Genomic DNA, 17212 nt, shown 5'->3' on the forward strand with positions numbered 1-17212 from the left:
AAGCTGTGAATTATAATGTATGTCTGTTAAGGGAGGGTTAAACTATTTGTCCTGCCTTTTATTTTTTTTTCCCTGGTGTACTTTAAATTGTATTTTTCTTTTGTTTTAAGCATTCTCCCATGTTTCAAGTAATACTTTTTAGACTGCAGATGTGCAAACATATCATTTCCCTTTCAGGACAATAGGAGATGTTTTGGAATACTCATTCCTACAGAACTTAAACACCTAAGTATTTTAAATATGTAAATGACCTAATAAAATCAATGCAAGTTCTTAAATGAATGAGCTACTTGGGAATTGGCGATAAAAGCATGTGATCTTTGTGGCTTTCTTGCTTTAAGCATGCAATTATGAAAAAGGACTTGAGCATGATGGGCAGGGGAGGAAGAAACTAATCTGTAAAACTTTGAAAATACGGTAAGGTAAATGGTTCGTGATCCAGTGCTTCTCTAGAGGTGGCAAAGGTTGTGTGGGACTCTACAGTGTATGGTGAAATTGGCTCTCAGTGTGCAAAGTCCTTTCTTGGCCATTAGGAGTGTCGTGCTGTTGTCTGTGCAGAATACCCAGGCAGATGAAAGGTCGTCCCTTGCTATTTTGGGAGCTGTCACACAAATAAGCTGAAAGGCACAGGGAAGTTGCGTGTGGTGTGACCAGGGTACGACCATTGCTGGCTAAAGCCAATGGGAGTCTTTTTTGCAACCTTAATGGCTGTAAAATCAGACTCTGTTTTAGCTCAGACCTTTTCATTTCTTGATCTGCAGCCATTTGAGAATGTGCTGTTATATGTGTAATCTTTCAATAATGCTTCAGTCTGAAGACTCTCACTTGCCCAGGAGTAGTTTCAGAAGCTCTGTGCTGCCACATCATTTTTCTGCTAGATTTTTTCAACTGTTGCTCGTGTGGTTTTAGATTTACCTGATATATTGGATATATAGATTAGGGATATTTATTGTTCTTTATGTATTGAAAGGAAAAAATATATTTGGCCTCTGAAAATTGCAAATCAAGATAAGGTCTATAACACTTTGTGCTCTGATTACCATGAGGGTTTTTTCAAACATTCAGTGGTGGTGCTCCTGTGTTTGTCAAGCAAGTTTCTCCATACATAAAACGGAAACTATTTTTGATGTTTTCCTAAAAAATATTATGGTATGATTAAAATACAGGTTGCTTAGGACAGGAGTAGTCTTTGTTTCTGTAAAGAATAGTGCCAGACATCTCTGGTGTATCAGAGAAGGAAGGAGCAGTAGCTGCAGCCGTTGTCATTAAGGTCCTTCCTTGTGTGCTGGCTTGACTGCTGCCTTCTGGCAACATGAGTTCTGGGTTGGCAGATCTGCAAGATCTTTCACATCTGTCAGGAGCCTAATCTAAAACATGTAAGTCACTGTCTGATCCTTCCCGTTTGCAAAGTTCCTGAGTTCTTACTTTTTTTTTTAATTTAATTTTATTTTATTTAAACACACTTTGTTTCATGGGAGAGAATCAGGGTAATTCCCCATCCAGTTTTGAGACACAGCAAAGAGCATTTGCATCATTATCTTGATTGTGCTAAGCATGTGACCCCTGGAAAAATGGGCTGACTATGGAAAAGTCTTCTGTTTGTTCCTGATTTCACTTGGCCCTTGCTGTTCTTCTGTTGATAGCTCAGGATACTGCTGTCTCAGCCTCCCTACATGGAGACCGCTACAGGTGTCACAGAAACTGGTTAGTTATTATAAAGCACTTTGTAAATAATAAGCTGTAGTAAAAAAATAATTATAATATTGTTGAAGCACAATTAATTCTTCCAGTAAAACTACAAAGAATTAATTCACAAATTAAGAACTTGAAACTGAGGTTTTCTGTCTGTAAGACTCAAAAGACATTTTTGTGGTCTTACTTCATTTTCAGTTTATGAAATGATTACTTTCATGATGCAAAATTACCTAGTATGCAAACTCTAGACTGAGTACTTGAAAACAAACAGGGCTTTGTAGTAACTTGTTATTTTCCCTGAAGAATATGTGTGCCCTTTCTTGCACTCAGCATTGTACTGCTTCATGTGGTTTTGTCTTTGGTATACAACCCACTGTGCTCCAGCTCCACACTTGATTAAATGGCATTATGAACTCTCTAATTATAATACCTTCACTTTATTACGCTCGAAAGGATTGGCTCTGGTGGATGGTGGTGCAGACAATGTGCAATGTGAATATGCAATAGTTTGAGTTTCCTGTTTCGTGTTGTTATATGCATTGTGAGCTTGCCTTGTGGTCACCATCATGGAGGTAAATATGATTGTGGGACTATACATGACAAAGAGGTGATGTCTTTCGTAAGTGCTCTACTATCCAACTAATAGTTTATGCTTTTATTACAGTAGCAAATATTGAATATCTCTCACATGAATGCAATCTCCAAAACACAAAGAGGTTTTCTTGGGGTGCTTTTGGGTTTTTGATGTTTTTTGAATGGATGTGAAGCAACTGTTAAGACATAAATTTTCAAGGAAGGTTTATCTAGGAAAGAAAAACAGATAATGAGGTGTTGTTTGTGGTTTTTGTAGCGAATATGAAGTCTGGAACTATAATGACAAGGAAGTTTGGTATGATATTGGAAGCTTGGTTTTCTTTCCCTACAACTTCATTAACGTCATGAACAGTAGCAGAGTTGGTACATGGTCATTTGTGTTAGTGGATTTGTGACTTATATACTCTTTCTTCAACAAGAAATTGTTGAGGTCCTCAATGAGATTTCATTGATGCTAATGTTAAGGTCTATAAAGCTGTTTACATGGCCTTATCTTCAGAGAAGGACCATGTAATTTTAATAGTAAAATAGGAATAAGGGGAGTTAATGTCCTTATTGACTAAAACTTAATATGAAAAGTCCAGGGAATTTAATGGAAGAAGGGACAGAACAGGAAGCTGCAGGGAGTAGTCTGAGTGTAAGGGTTTAGTTTGCATCTTAACAGTGACAGAGGGGAAATAAGAGAAATAAGGTCCTCATTGTTGTGAGGACCTTACTGAAAAGGAATTAGAGTAATGAATCTTAGATACAATAGGATGTAGGGAAAAAAGAAAGAAAGCATAAGTGGAAATATGGGTGTATTCTCAGAGGAGTCAGTGGACCAAAAAGCCAGCAACTACCAATCAGGGTGCAGGAAGAGCATGACCTTGTCCCCCCTTGATGATGGGGGCTCTCTTCTCCTCCAAGGGCTCCAAGACGCAGCCCTTGTCTCCCTTTGAACTCTCTCTGTGAGCAGCCAGGTTATATAATCCCTCCTAACACTGCTTTTAGCTAGTGGCCATGCAGCTAAGTCCTGCCAAACCCAGCTGCCCTTCCTCCTTCCCAGAGGTGACAGTCAGCTGAAATGGGATGTGCATCCCAGGTGTGCTGAGGCTGAACCAGAGTTCTGGAATAGCCAGTGTGAGGTCACTACCTGCATCCACGTACTATGGCATGAAGGAAATGCTTTGGATTATCTTAAAATTGACACAATGTCACTGAGGCACTGTAAAAGAAGCATCAGTAATTATTTCGGGGTCCTGCAATTTTTGTTTTACTTGTGAATATTGCCGGAGGGGAGGGTTTGCAAACAAAAACCTAGTACCCTTTAACAAAAAAATTAACACCCCCCCCCCACCCAAACAGAACCAAAAAACAAAATGACCAAGCATAAGCCATTGAATTTATTTAGTGCCTTTTTAGTGTGATCCTGGGGACGTTATCTCTAAGGATATTTGTGTCCTGCGAATCAGAACCGTGGGCTGCTGCTTTGTGTGTTTGCAGCAGTGATTTTGCAGAAGGCTGACAGAGTCTCTGGGCTGAGCCCAAGTGCTGTGGGCTGGCAGATGTGGCGGGCAGCGTCTGTGCGCGGTTGGGAATAAAGAGCCCTTGTGCCTGCTGAAAACGCATGGGATTAGAAATGTGAAACTGCTGAAACCGTCCCTTGCATTTGGGTTCAAAGAAATTCAATTTGTTTTAAAAATAGGTTCAATATGTAGGTTTCCTGCTTTAACGCAGCTTCATGTATTTAGGATCTCGTAGAAGATGCAGAGGGGGGGGGGGAGTTTTGGAGCAAAGCAAATCATTGGCAGATTTAGCATCATGTACGTGTGTGCCAAGTTATTCTTAGCATGAGTGGAGCCCAGTCAAAAGACTTCTGGTTTGTGTGCTATTCTGTTGTATTTTAAACTAATGTTGTGTATAATTGGCATTCGTTAAGGGGAAAATGTAGTGCTGTTTGCTTACATCATGCAAAGTAAAATTAGCAACCAAATTAATAGTAACTCATTTTTCAGGCAAGGACTAGGAGCCAGTTGCATGGCAGTACTGTATGAAGAAGAATCAGCCAGCTCAGTTTTTATGTTGTGCTTGTTAATACTTTCCTCCTCCTTCTATCCTTTATGTTGACATTAATGTTAATTACTTACTTGCAGCAACCAAAAAGTATTGATGAAAGCCCATGAACCCAATGTGCTTTTGTAAAATTAGTTTCCTGCTTAAGCAGATATTTCTGTAGTAATTGACACAAACCAGCCTCAGACAGAGAGGCAGGGGCAAGCTAGTTGTATGATTGATTCACCATATTCTGTGGTTATTTCATGTTTATAGTAAAGGGAAGACTATAAGTACAGGACCAGCTGCTCCACCTGGGTCCTTATCTGAAGATGTGGCCTGAATAATTTATTAAGATGCTGTCCTTCACATTCTCTTCAGCTAGAAGTCTTGCCATAAAAAAACTCCAGAATTTAAAAACCTTTCTCTTGTTTTGCTTTGCCTTTGTTAAAATAGTGGAACACTATAGTCAAATCCCAGCAATCCCAATATTGGTGCAGAATAAGAAACTGCATGTGCAAATCTGCAGTGTGTATACTGCAATATGGGAAAAATAACTGCCTATTTGTAACTGAATTCTCTCAAATGCCTAGTAATTGCAGGTGTTAAAAGGAACTGGTTTAATGTTTTAAGGACACATTAAAGTGGTTGATTGATTTGGTTTTTTTTTCTTTAAAGATTAGGTTCTTTTGTTATCCCTCATTACCAGGAGATAAGGAAATTGCATCTTATAAGATGTGATCCCCAATAATATTTTCTCTTTGAAGAGATGAGTAGTTCCCTTGTGCCAACCTTGTGGCTTTAATGTGATCTCCCAAATAGCACAAAGCTTGTTACTTTAAATACTGACTTTCAAACAAGTGATATTTTCTTCTGTCTTGCAGGACAGCTAATTGTGCTGATTTCCCCTTGTTTTGTTCTCTGATTTTCCTTTTTCAGTAGAAAACTGTAAATATTGTAAAAGGTCAGGTGGTTTCTGTCCAAGTAATGGATTGCTTCAGGCTTTAAAAATGATGCCTGTTTATGGTCCTGCCATCTGCAGGAGCAGCAGCCTATCATAAAGTTACTGTATTGATCTGTCACTAGTACTGTCTTGTCTGCCAAATGAAAAATGGCTTACACTCATAACCTGGGCCAGCAGTTTTCTTATTGTAAGCCAGACAAAAAATGCTATTGATCTTCTTTGCTGAAGTGTTCTTTTCACAGCTTGCCAGCATCAACATACTGTTGTCCTTAGTCAGGGCTAATTAGCTAATAATTTAATGCAACTGAGACAGCAATCTCAGTTTGGTTTAGTAGCAAGGGAATATGCTGTAACTTCAGAAGTATGGCATCTTTTTAAAGCATGGTCATGATTGCAATGCTTGTCTCAACTTTTACCCTTTCACTTCAAGTTTGATTTGCTCCACACTAAAGAATAACAGTCCACTTAGGTTGAGGTGTGCTGTCACTTCAGGATTTATAGGAAGCAAAGCCCAGATGCAGTGTTGGTGTCTGTGTTCTTGCATGGTGCTCTTGGTTATGCACTTGCACTTTAACTTTATGATCACTTCTTCAGTGAAACCAAATAGTTCATTGAATTAATCATGGGATCCCTGTGGTTCAGGAGCTACAGACCAGATGGATTCAATCACCTCTGAGAAACAGCCAAATATACCTTTTTTGATTGACTCATTTGGTTTGTTGGTTTGTTTTTTTATTTTTGGTGGTTTTTTGGGGTTTTTTTTGGTTTTGTTTTTTTTTTTTTTGTGAAACACCAACCAAATGAAAAATCCGCTGCTAAATGGTTTTAAATCAAAGTTTGTAAGATAACTCTTTCTTCCTAAGAAATACATTTTCTTAATCCTCTTACTGCAATAGAAGCCAGAAGATTGCAGGGAAACTCAGATTGGACAATCTGGGAAGATCTCATCTGCTCACACATGCTGAAAACTCATAGGAATCTTCCACTAGTATTACTCTTTTTAATTCAAATATTCAGTTATGTGTATGAATGGAATTTATTTGCTTCCAGTCCTTAGCTGTGTATAGGAAGCAATTGGTACAACTTCAGCTGGAGGATGGCTCAATGTCTGTCCATGTTTGATTTTGTGGGTGGTTCTCCTGGCTTGTCACATACTCTTGTGGTGGTGAAAGGCACAGCCTGTACAACGTTCCTTTTAGAATAAACAGTAATAAAACCTTCTGAAATATAATTATATGCATTTTGCAAAAAAAAAAAAAAAAAAAAAAAAAAAAAAAAAAGAAACAGGCATCATCTCCCAGTTTTTAGCTGTTAGACTATTTGTAAAAGTTTAAAGTTTTTAACCCAAAGCAGCTTCTTCTGTAGTCTTTGCCCAGACAGTGTAGGCCATGTATTAGTTTATATTTCAGAATCATGCATGATTCATGTTGTATTTTTGTTTTCTGTTCCATATTGCTGAGCAGTGTGAGGCAATGCACAGGAGGCGGAAGAAAACAGATGATCCCTGAGGGAAGTTATTCTTTACATTTCATACATTAGTTTCTCTGGAGTGTGGGTACATATGTTAATTTTGTACATGAAAAAGGAGTTTAATCTATAAGGACACTTAAAATTTGCTTGAAGTAAGGCAACTTTTAATCTCTGAAAGCATCCCCAAAGTGCAATTAACTATTCTGATGTCCTGATGACTCAACAGATGTTTCTGTAAACTAGAACACATCTGTCAGATTATAGAACTGATAGGTTGCTATATGTCATTTAAAATGACTGCACGTAAATGGTTGTGTTGGGATAAATATCAAATAGATGGCAGGGTTGTCCAGCTTTGCAGTAGTCCTTTAAAAACACTTGACAATGCACTGTTCATTGTCACTCTCGGAGGCATGTTACAGTCACATGAAATTCCTGACTCTCTCTTCGTATCTTTAAAACTTGTTTGGGATTTTCTGCATATTGCCAGCTCCTTTCTAATGCATGCAGGCTATTGAGTGGTATTTTTAATAAAACAGTAGAACTAAAGAGTTTTCAAAGCCTTTCTGAAGATTACCGGTAGCCAATTCAACTGATTTTAGACTGTATTCCATCTGTCTAGCAAAGAAAGAAAATACATTAGTAGTCCACACATGAGTAGCTTATTAGTTCATTTGGTGTGTGCTCTACAGTGATTCAAGACTGATCTAAAATAGTCATCCACAATTACTGGTGCAGCACAGTTCAAAGTGCTTCAAATCTGTGGGTTTGACTGAGAAATTTGAGGAAAATAGCTGCAAATTGATTCTGTATGTAATTAATGAAACATTTCATTCGTATGTAAATACTAAATGCTTGGCTATTTTTTCCTCTTTTTTTCCCTTTCCTCTCACTGAGCTCCCCCTCCCTGATCTCCATTATATATTTGTTTGTTTTATAGGATGGTGGGTGGGCTGGTATGGGGGCATATTCTCTTGAGAGGAAGAATTAATGGCTGAGTCCTGTGACTCATTCACTGAACAAACAGCTGTTCTCCCTCTAATTCACCCTTGCTCGGATGTCCATCCCACCCCCGGAGAGGAGCTGCCAGAAGGCACTGTTTGCCTCTGCCTCAGTTGTTGAAACTCAGTCCCTTTCTTGTAAAAAATGCCCTTTCCTTGGCGGAGCACCCCGCGGCCAGAGGTGTGGTGCGAGCCCCTGGCCGGCGGGGTGCAGCCAGCATCCTCCCTGCTGCAGGGACACAGCAGAATGGCCGTGGCAGCCACGTCCCCCAGGGTCTGGGCAAGATTTTCCAGGGCTCCCCTCTTACAGAGTAGTGGCTTTGGCACAGCACAGCCTGTTTGGAGCTGGGGCTGGATGACAGTGGCTTCAATACGGGTTAAAAGCTTTTGGTGTGCTGCAGAGAAAGGGCTTTCAAGGACAGCACAGAAACGAGTGGATATTTGTGCAGATATAAGGAGTGAAGTCAGTGAGGCAGGACTGGGGTTTTGTTTGGGGTCTCTCCCTCCCTCTTTCAATGTCACAGAAAATTAATTCTAATTTTACAAATGCTATCAGTGGAAGATTTTAAGAACAGCCTGCAGTAAAACTTGGAAGATCTTGAGGCAAACTGCATCTAGCTTTGAAATTACTGTCTTTCCAGCTCAGATGTCCATGCAGAGCATGAATTGTGTAACGCTGCCTCTCTGATGTTGCGGATGACCTCGAGTTTTAACATGGGCAGCCTGGCAGGGCTTGGCATGGGGGAAGGCCCCTGTAGCCCTCCAGGGGACCAGAAAACCAGGATCCAGGGCTACCAGTTTGAGAGTACTTGTGTAATAGCTTGTGTGATAGACAGCAAGGAGCACTGTCTGTTGAAACCAAATGACCTGAAGAGAAGATGGGGGAAACTGCTTCTAGCTATTAAATCCCAAGATACGACTCTTCCTCTGAGACATCTGTGCAATTATTCCTTTTGGAGCTTTTATTGCTATGACATTAATTTGCATTAAAGGCTTGGATGTCTAAAATTGTTTGCCTGCATCTTATTTGGGTCATAGTGTTGCAGCTTTCCTGCCCTTCACTTCTGTGCCACGACAGCACCACTCAGGCAGGCAAAGCAGGCAGTAGCCCCCCTGCTGCACCCTGTGCAGACATGGGGGTGGATATACATGGTGCTTAGTATTACACAAGAGGGTGGTTAGGGTATTCAGTGAGCTGATGTGAAGGCACTCAAGAAAATGGACTTGGCAGAGGATAGATTTAAACTTGTGTGAAATGCCTACCTTTGCAGTTAGAGAAATGGAATTTCACCCATAAGTCTTGGCATACCTGCTAGGGACAGTGGCTAAACCCAACAAAATAGATGTTTGTAATTGAGTTGACTGGCAGCAATATAGGATGTTAAATTACTTTTTTTTTTTCATTCCACATACATGAGCTTGTTTCCCTTAATATGGGTCTTCACATCACTTGAACTGCTTTCTGTTCAAATTGCTGTTCACTGGTGAGTTCCATTATGATTTATCTAAAATCAGGGAAATAGCCTTTTCATCGCCACTCACATGAGTGGAAGGTAAGGGCAGGAAAGGAAATTTGTATGTTGATCAAGTTTAAGAGGTTATTAGGCAGAGACAGTAAAAAATCCTGCTCCTGATTTTACATTGCTGACCTTTTAACTTTCACATTGGAGAATGTGGGAGAACGAAATGGTTTATATAAGTTTTCTTTAGATACTTGTAGTAAGAGCTCTCAGATATTGTTCTTTGGTGTTGAAAATGCACTTAATTTTTAACCTTCTCTGTTTTAAGAAGGTTAAACTGGAGGGTTTTCACTTTGATCTGTTAAGATCAGAGCTGTCTTATCACTATTGTTTGAGGTAAGTGGGCAGAGGAAAATTTTGGAGATTTCACCTAAGTTCTATAGAAGGGTTTTAGTAAATGGGGGATCCAGCTCAAAAAATGCAGAAGTTGGGGTGTACCTTCTACAGGAAAACACCTGTTTAAGAAGTACTTTTTAGCTAAGAAAAAATGAAGAGTTTTTCTGTGTAAAACCTAGGCACAAAGCTCTAGAAGTGGTCTAAGGCTTTGTGGGTTTTTGTTTGTTCATTTTTTAAAGTTTTCTTAAAAAACAGCTTTCCTCAATTTGGTGCTCCGTTTTCACACATATGTGTTGCTGTATACACAACTCTGTTCCATACTGCATAGGGAGGAACATTCTCAGACCAAAACAAACCAAAACTTGTTTATTAACAGAAGATGTTCAGTGTAGTGAAACAAAGTGAAAAAGATGATAAAATACTACATTTTTATTGGTGGTGGTGGTGTAAGTTTCCTTCACTCCAGTATTTTTTCAGTTCTGCCCCCCCAGCAAAAATAATGCACGCATGTCGTGTGTAGTTCTTAAGCCCTTTGCTCTGCTACTGTCCTTAAGTAGTAACGCTGTAAAGATTTAGAAATCATTCTACTGCCAAATATAAGACATTTGTTACTCTCAGAGATGATGGCTTAATTTTTAGTATTCCTTGGTGGTTTATATCTTGACATTTCTTATGACCTGCAATTAAAATGACTTTAGCAAAGTCTCAACTTATATCCAGATTTCTGAGTGTGGTTGAGTGTCTCCAGGGAGAGCCTTGAACTGCTCACTAAATCAATTTGTTCTTTTCTCAAAACAGATTAAGTATGTTATACCACTTTATATTAAAAAATAAATAACCCCAGATGACATAACTGCTACATGTAAAATTAAAAAATGTGCTCTGCACATTTTGAAGGGTAGTAATTTTGATGCCAATGCTGTGCTGATAGTAATACACCAGAGAGAGCAAAGAATGGTTAAAAACAAGCATGTCTAATCCTGTCTCGCTGTTCTGCTAGTCTCGTTTGAGAATTAGGTTGATGGCACTCTACTTGGGTGGGTACTAACTGCTAGATGTGGCAATAATCTTCTTTAACAGAGCCTGAGACACTTTGCTTCCACTGTCTTGTCTCCCTGGAGTTAGACTTTTGTTTTATTTGTCTTACTCATGCCTACTGCTTTCTTTTAAGGTCAGTCTTCTCCCTATTCCTTTAGCAAGATAGGCTGCAGAACTTGCTTGTGACTCACCTGCACCCTTAGCTGATGCTGCAAGTATAATTTGAGTAGACTCCTCATGTTTACTGTTTATTTTGTATCCAACACACAGGAGGAGCAGAGGGAAATCAGTAGCTGCTGGTGCTCTGCAAATCTGCAGAGGCTATACAGGCAGCTGTATGCAGGGAGAGTCAGATGCACTGGCTATGCCAGAAGCAGCTTTTGTTCCTTCAGGCCACTTCCACGGTTGTGCTTGAGTGGATTATTGTTTAAGGCTCTGTAAGTACAATAGGACTTAAGGAAAAGGGAAGGGGAAAATTTTTACTGAAATAGAACGAAACACACTAAAAAAAGTTTCTAAGGAAATAGATGGCAAATGGTCTCTAATAATGGGACTTTACAGGAGATGCCCAGTCTCCAGAACAATGGTTCAGTTTAAGCCAAGATTAATAGTGCTTGTTATCCTAGGCCTGTGAGTTGGCAGCTCAGTCCTCTGCTACAGACAGATGCAGTCTAATGTGCTGCTGCCCGCCGTGGCCCAGGGAGGAGCCGTGACTGCTCCGGTCACTTGTGAAATGACAGTGAATTGCACACCTCGGTCAGTTTGGGTCCATCAGCCCCAGGCTGACTCTGACTGTAGCTGGCTGGGTGCTGCTGGGCTGGAGCAGGCAGTGGAAGAGGAGCTGCCTGGACTGCCTTGCACAGGGGCAGCCACACCAAATCTTTCTTATTTCAGCTTGGGCCAAAGCCACCTCCATCAGATTATAGTTTCACAAAGATATGCTGAAATGCCTGTCCTCCTAGTCCTATTTCCCTGTTCCTGCTTAAGCCCCTGATCTATTCTACTGACTCAGTGGAGCCCCTTAAATCTGGGGTGTGAGGCTGGGAGGGAGGTGGGGTGCAGAACTGCCCCAGGGACTTTAGGGTTTCCAGGGCTGTGACAAGAGAGCAGAGACATGGACTACAGCAATCTTGGTCTACTCATGCCTGTGTTTTTAGGTGCACTGGACCTATCTTGGATGCAGCCCTAAGAAAAGAGCAGGATTGGAAAAGTGGTTCTTTCACTAATAAGATTTTTGGGGAACAACTTGGGAGAAGAAAAGGATTTTGTTGTTGTTGTTCTAAACTGGAGATCATGATACTGCAAACGGCTGCTGTTAAGCCTTAAACATATAGGATATGACAACAACCTGGACCTTCCTTTCCATCTCAAAATAAGGAAACTGCAAATTCATGGCTTTCTACAGCTGAGAAAATGTGTACTTCGGTTATGTTTTATTTTTTTGAAATAATGTGAAATACAAGTTTGAGAAGGCTTTCTTTTTATCCAGAGAAAACTAAAGGTTGTTTAGTTTTTTAAACTGGGAAAACTAATTGAGAAAATGGCGACTAAATAAACAAAACTTTTGCTTCTACACATTGGTGAGAAAGAAGATGGGAAAAAACACAAGCAAAATTTACATACTTACTACTGTGATTCTTTCTTACTTTGCTGTACCCTTGTAGCATTCTGCCTAACAGGGTGAGCTTGAGAAATCTCCCCGGAGGACTGGTTGTAGTAATGATGTGATACAGGAGCCACCGGTTTGACCAAGCGTCTGAGTGGCTGCGCTGTTCAATGCAGCAGCCCCCTATGAGAACCTGCTTCTTCTATTTTGGGAACAAAAGATGTCAGGAGGAAACGGGGTAGTGCAGGAGTGCTGGCCCAGGCTTCTCCTGGGACTCTGTGGGGCACGAGGAGCTCCCTGGGGTGAAGGCAGGAGGCTGGCTCCAGGGCTCCCCGGGGCAGGGAGGGGGATGTGTTACGTGCTGCCAGGTGAGGCACACAGCAGGTTCCAGTGCAGCCTGGCCCCTTTCTGTGGCTTTCTGCTACTTGTGTTTGGAAGGAGTGTCCATCCTGTCTGTTCCATCAGATAAATGTCTGTATTTACAGCCGTGTGGCTGCTGCATTTTGGTGTGATGTAGTTCTGTGTTGTTTGGTTCTTATTTTAATAAGGATTTCTGAGGACCAAGTCTAGGTGTAGGCAAAGTTGAAAGTTGTCTGAAGCTGCAGTCCGGCTTCCCTCCACACAGATCTTCCCAGCTTTACTTTCCTCCCTTGTTCTGTCTCTGCTCAGGACGGAACACACGAACCTGCATGGACATTAGTCTGTCTCTCTTCTTTCCAAAATCCTCACCTATTTTGCATTACTTAGTTTAAAAATAGTTTTTGCTTTTCCTTATTAAGCTAGCAGGCTGTTTCTTTGTCAGCGTGGATGGCATCTGATGCTAGTTAGACATACACTCACCGTTGCTTTAGAATTTCAAGAAAGCCCAAGTTTCTAAAAAGTCCTGATAGAGGGCTATGATACCTAATAAGGACTGCATATAATAGTTAAACTCTCTGTAAAGTTTGTTAATGTTTTCGCATAGCAGAAGTACGCTTGCTGACCAGTAAGCTTATTTAGGAAGAGCAGCACTTCATGTTCTTCACTTATGACCCAGTTACAGCTGTGGATAAATGAGAAGTTGGAATTGCTGACATGCTGTGGTTTTACAGGAATTTTGAGTTTGAACATGTTCTACAGTTCAAGGAGAATAATGCTGGAACTTCAAAATAATTTGTGGAAGTAGGAAAATACCCTGAAATGCACCTGCCTTATGCATTTCTGTAGGAAGATGGTACAACATTCTTTAACTGTCTATCCTAGCAGTATTTTTGTTTTTCAAGAATTTCTGTTTGGGTGTTTTATATTTGCTATCTCTTCATTTTTGTTTGGGTATGTGGAGTCCAAGTGATATTTTGTGTATGGAAACTGAAGGGTTTAATCTTGGTTACTTTTAGAGATTGATTTACTTACAGTTATTTAAGTCCAGCACAGGCTAAGTGCTGAGGTGTAGACAGTGAGATACCCTGGGGTCGCTCTTGCTTTCTGCAGAGGGTAAGGCTATGGACAAGAAGCAGGATTCCAGGACTATCTGTGATGGTCCAGAGAGATCTATTATAAACTTGTCTCTAAAATCTGGCAGACACCAGCTGGGATCAGGATATGATGAGAAAGCAGGGAAAGTTCTTTGTGCTTGACCTAAGTCCATTGCAGTGATACAGCTGAGATTAGGAGGTTTAAAGATGAACTCCTTGTTACTTCCCTATTGGATTTCCTCCAGTTCCCCCTTACAGTATTTTTTATATGCTTTAAGACTTGTAATGCACAGTTTGCTTTGGGTTTTCCCTTAAATATATATAGAACGTTTCTGTTAATTTTGGCAAAATCACTAAGAAACAGAGCACTATCTTAAAAGAAAAAATGTTGAAACTATGTAGTTTATTGGGCCAAAATTGGTGGGTTTAGGAGCAGGGGCTGCAGGGGTTGGGGGCATTGCCTGGGCTGCCCTTCAAGAGGGTTCCTGAGGGATCGTGTCTGCCCCAGAGCACAGTGAGGGTCACCTTTGAGGGCTGTGGCCACCCGAGGCCAAAACAAGAGTATCCCTGGGCGAGACTGGGACCTGGGGAGGAGGAGTCCAGCCTGGGACGGGGGAAATGGAGCGAAGGAGCAGGGAGTAGCCTAAAGACAAGCGAGGAGGAGCAGAGAGGAGAAGGCGCCGCAGACACACCCCGCGGCTGTCTATGCTAAGGCATGGGCAGGGCTGAGGGTCAGGCATGGCACAAGGCAGGGCAGTTGGGCGAGGAGAGGTGTTCGGGGGAAGCTGGCCCTTGGGAAGCAGCAGGAAGAGTTCCCCTCAGTGGTTGCTGAGCTGCTTAGTCTCCTTTTTCCCCCTCCCCAGTTTCTGAAACAGTAATTAACAGGTTGTTGTTAATTGTCAATAAATAAACTAAAATTTTGTGAAATTCCCCGAGTTGGGATTCTTCTGCCCATGATGTACAGACAACAGATTTGGGGGATTCTTTTATTGCTTTTGCTGTTTTTTAAATCTTTGGGGTTTATTTTTACAGCTTTGGTTTTGAACTTTGGAAGCCTAGAGATAAATATATCCCTTAAAAAAAAAAAAAAAAAAGATGATGAGACTTTGGAGAGCTGGCTTTAGGAAAAATTCCTAGTGCTGCAGGGGACACGATAAAATTGCTGGCGTTGGCAGCCCTGCTGTGTAGGCTCTCCTTCCTCCCCCCTGGCTCCTGCAGCCTTCCTGGCCTGTCCTGGTCGGCTCCTTCACAGAGTTGGTTTTTAGGGTGCGATCTACTCGGAGCAAGAGTTCTGCCCGTGGTGCGCTTGTCATGCCCCACATACACATTAGACTAGCCTAATGCAGAGTGTCCAGCATTGCGATCCACGCGTTCGTAGCCAAAAAAGCGTTTGTGGCCAAAAAACCTCCGCGTTTTTGTGCTCCCCCTGCTGGATCTGGAAGAGCAGGAAGCCCTCCCGGCTGGAGCGCTGCTGGTTCCCCTCCTTCCCCCGTTCCCACCCCGCAGCTCCCTGGCCGGGCACCGGCGGCTGTTCGCGGGAAGGACTCGGTGCTTCCCAGGGTCCGCTCCTGCAGCTGCGGAACGGGCTGTGCCCCCGGTGTGGCTGTGGAACAGGCTGGGAATTGTGCAGCATCGAGCTATTGTGCCACAGTAGGGCTCAGAACACACCTGGAAAGGGTGGCTGAGGCAAGCCAGGTGTAAGGGCTTTCCAGCTGACGCTTCTCTACAATCTATTCTCATTTTCAGGTGTAGCCCGCTACCCCCGAACTCTGCCAGCGAGACTGTTTTGGGGATCTTTCTAGAAACAGGATGAGAGAAGGGACCAGGCTTTAAGAAGCTAATTTTATTTTTAGAAGCTGATTGCTGTTCCCAGCAGGACCTTGTGAAGTGTGTTGGCAGAGCTGGGGCTGGCGTGGGGGCACAGAACAGGCTGGAGTGGTGGGGGGGACATTGTACAACCCCTGAGCAGGTTGTGCGGGGAAACCAGGGAGCAGATGCTGGTGGGGACAGTGCCAGTGTCCTTAGAATCAGCTTGGACCTGGCTTATGAAAGGGGTGGGTGGTCGGTAATGTGGATTCACAGAAATGTTAATGATAGCCTTTTCATGTTAAGAGGTGCTTTAAAAAACAAAGTAGGAATTGTGGTGCCGGTTTTACAGATGGGCAGACTGAAGCACAGAGGAGGGGAGCAAAGCTTTGGGTTTGTGTGCTGCAGCAGTGCAGTTCAAGCTGGCTTAAACAGCCTCTGTTTCTACCCTCTGCCATGATGGCTGATCACTCCTGTCTTGGGCCTGCTCCCTGTGTTGTGTTGGCAGAGCTGTTTATGAAACAGCATGCTGGAGGAAATTAGTTGCCCCATACCAGCTAATCGGGCAGCTGCACAAATGCAGTGCTGAAAGTAAGAGTCCAGGAGAGAGGAGTGAGAGGCAAAATTCAAGTGTCCAGATAAGTGCTATAGCCTGATCTGACAAAAGTCCAATCCAGTTACACCTGGAATGGTACCCAGAGCTTGGGGCAGGCAGAAAAAAAAGTTTTTCCTTTGGAGAAACAAACTAAAATAACTAAATGCAACTTCATTAAAGACCAGTCTACATTAGCTGAGGAAGTTACGTTAACAAGTGCTAAATTTGAATCAATTAATGTATTTTTCCTGCCTTGCATAAGCAGAAGAAAAGCACTTGGGAAAACTTCTGGAAGAGAATAAACCCGTTCTGGGCAAAAACGTTTGCAGTTCAATGAGACCTTAAAGCCAAACATTCACCCAGGGTGCTTGTCAATATGTAACTTCTCTAAAATTGCCCTTTGTGAGACAAGAAAACCAGCAGTGTCCCTGTATGAAGCAGACAGTCCCTTGGTGACACTGGGTGTGTTGGGGTGGGATGACTGTTTCTAAGAAGGTTTTCAGTCATGTTTTTATTCTTGGTGAATTACCAGTGAAAAGGACAAATATGGCTGCAGAACAAACACTGAATGCAACTAACAAGTTATTTGTAATAACCTGAGGCTTTCCTTCTGCATTTTTTTAAAGTCACCTGTGACTTTTGCATAATTTGAGTTGTTATGAAAGCGTCTGCTCCCACAGCTCATCGTTGGGGAGGAACCTGGACTGGTTGCAAATTGTGTGGGGTTTGCTGTGTTTCTTGGTTGGTGTTTTCTTGGTTTTTTGTTTGTTTTTCTTTTCCAGTAGTATGTGCTTTTTCATGTTTAATGGATTTTGGTTTTTTTTGTACGGAAGTTATTTGGAAGTCAGTCAAAAGAGAGGCAAAATGTAGTCACTGTGTTACTTTTCTCAATATTTGCTGAGTTTTGGAGCTTGGTAGTATAATGCTGTAAGGACACCTTGTCTGCCTGCTGAAACAGCATGTAACAAAATACAGACTACCGGTAAACATTCCCCCATCTCCCTTTGCAATCTTTCTTTACAATTAAAAAAAACATTTCCTAGAAGTTGCAGTGCTGTGCCAGTGTAATCCATAAATTTGTTTTGTTTTGCTACAGAGAGGA

The 17212-nt window shown here is 41.8% G+C and overlaps 1 protein-coding gene across 1 annotated transcript in view; it reads left to right on the forward strand.

Moving 5' to 3' along the window:
- Positions 1-17212, forward strand: part of ZMIZ1 (zinc finger MIZ-type containing 1) — a 287515-nt gene that overhangs the window by 51697 nt on the left and 218606 nt on the right. The window lies entirely within an intron of this gene.

The sequence above is a fragment of the Vidua chalybeata genome, chromosome 8 (genome assembly GCF_026979565.1).
Source record: "Vidua chalybeata isolate OUT-0048 chromosome 8, bVidCha1 merged haplotype, whole genome shotgun sequence".
Taxonomy (NCBI): domain Eukaryota; kingdom Metazoa; phylum Chordata; class Aves; order Passeriformes; family Viduidae; genus Vidua; species Vidua chalybeata.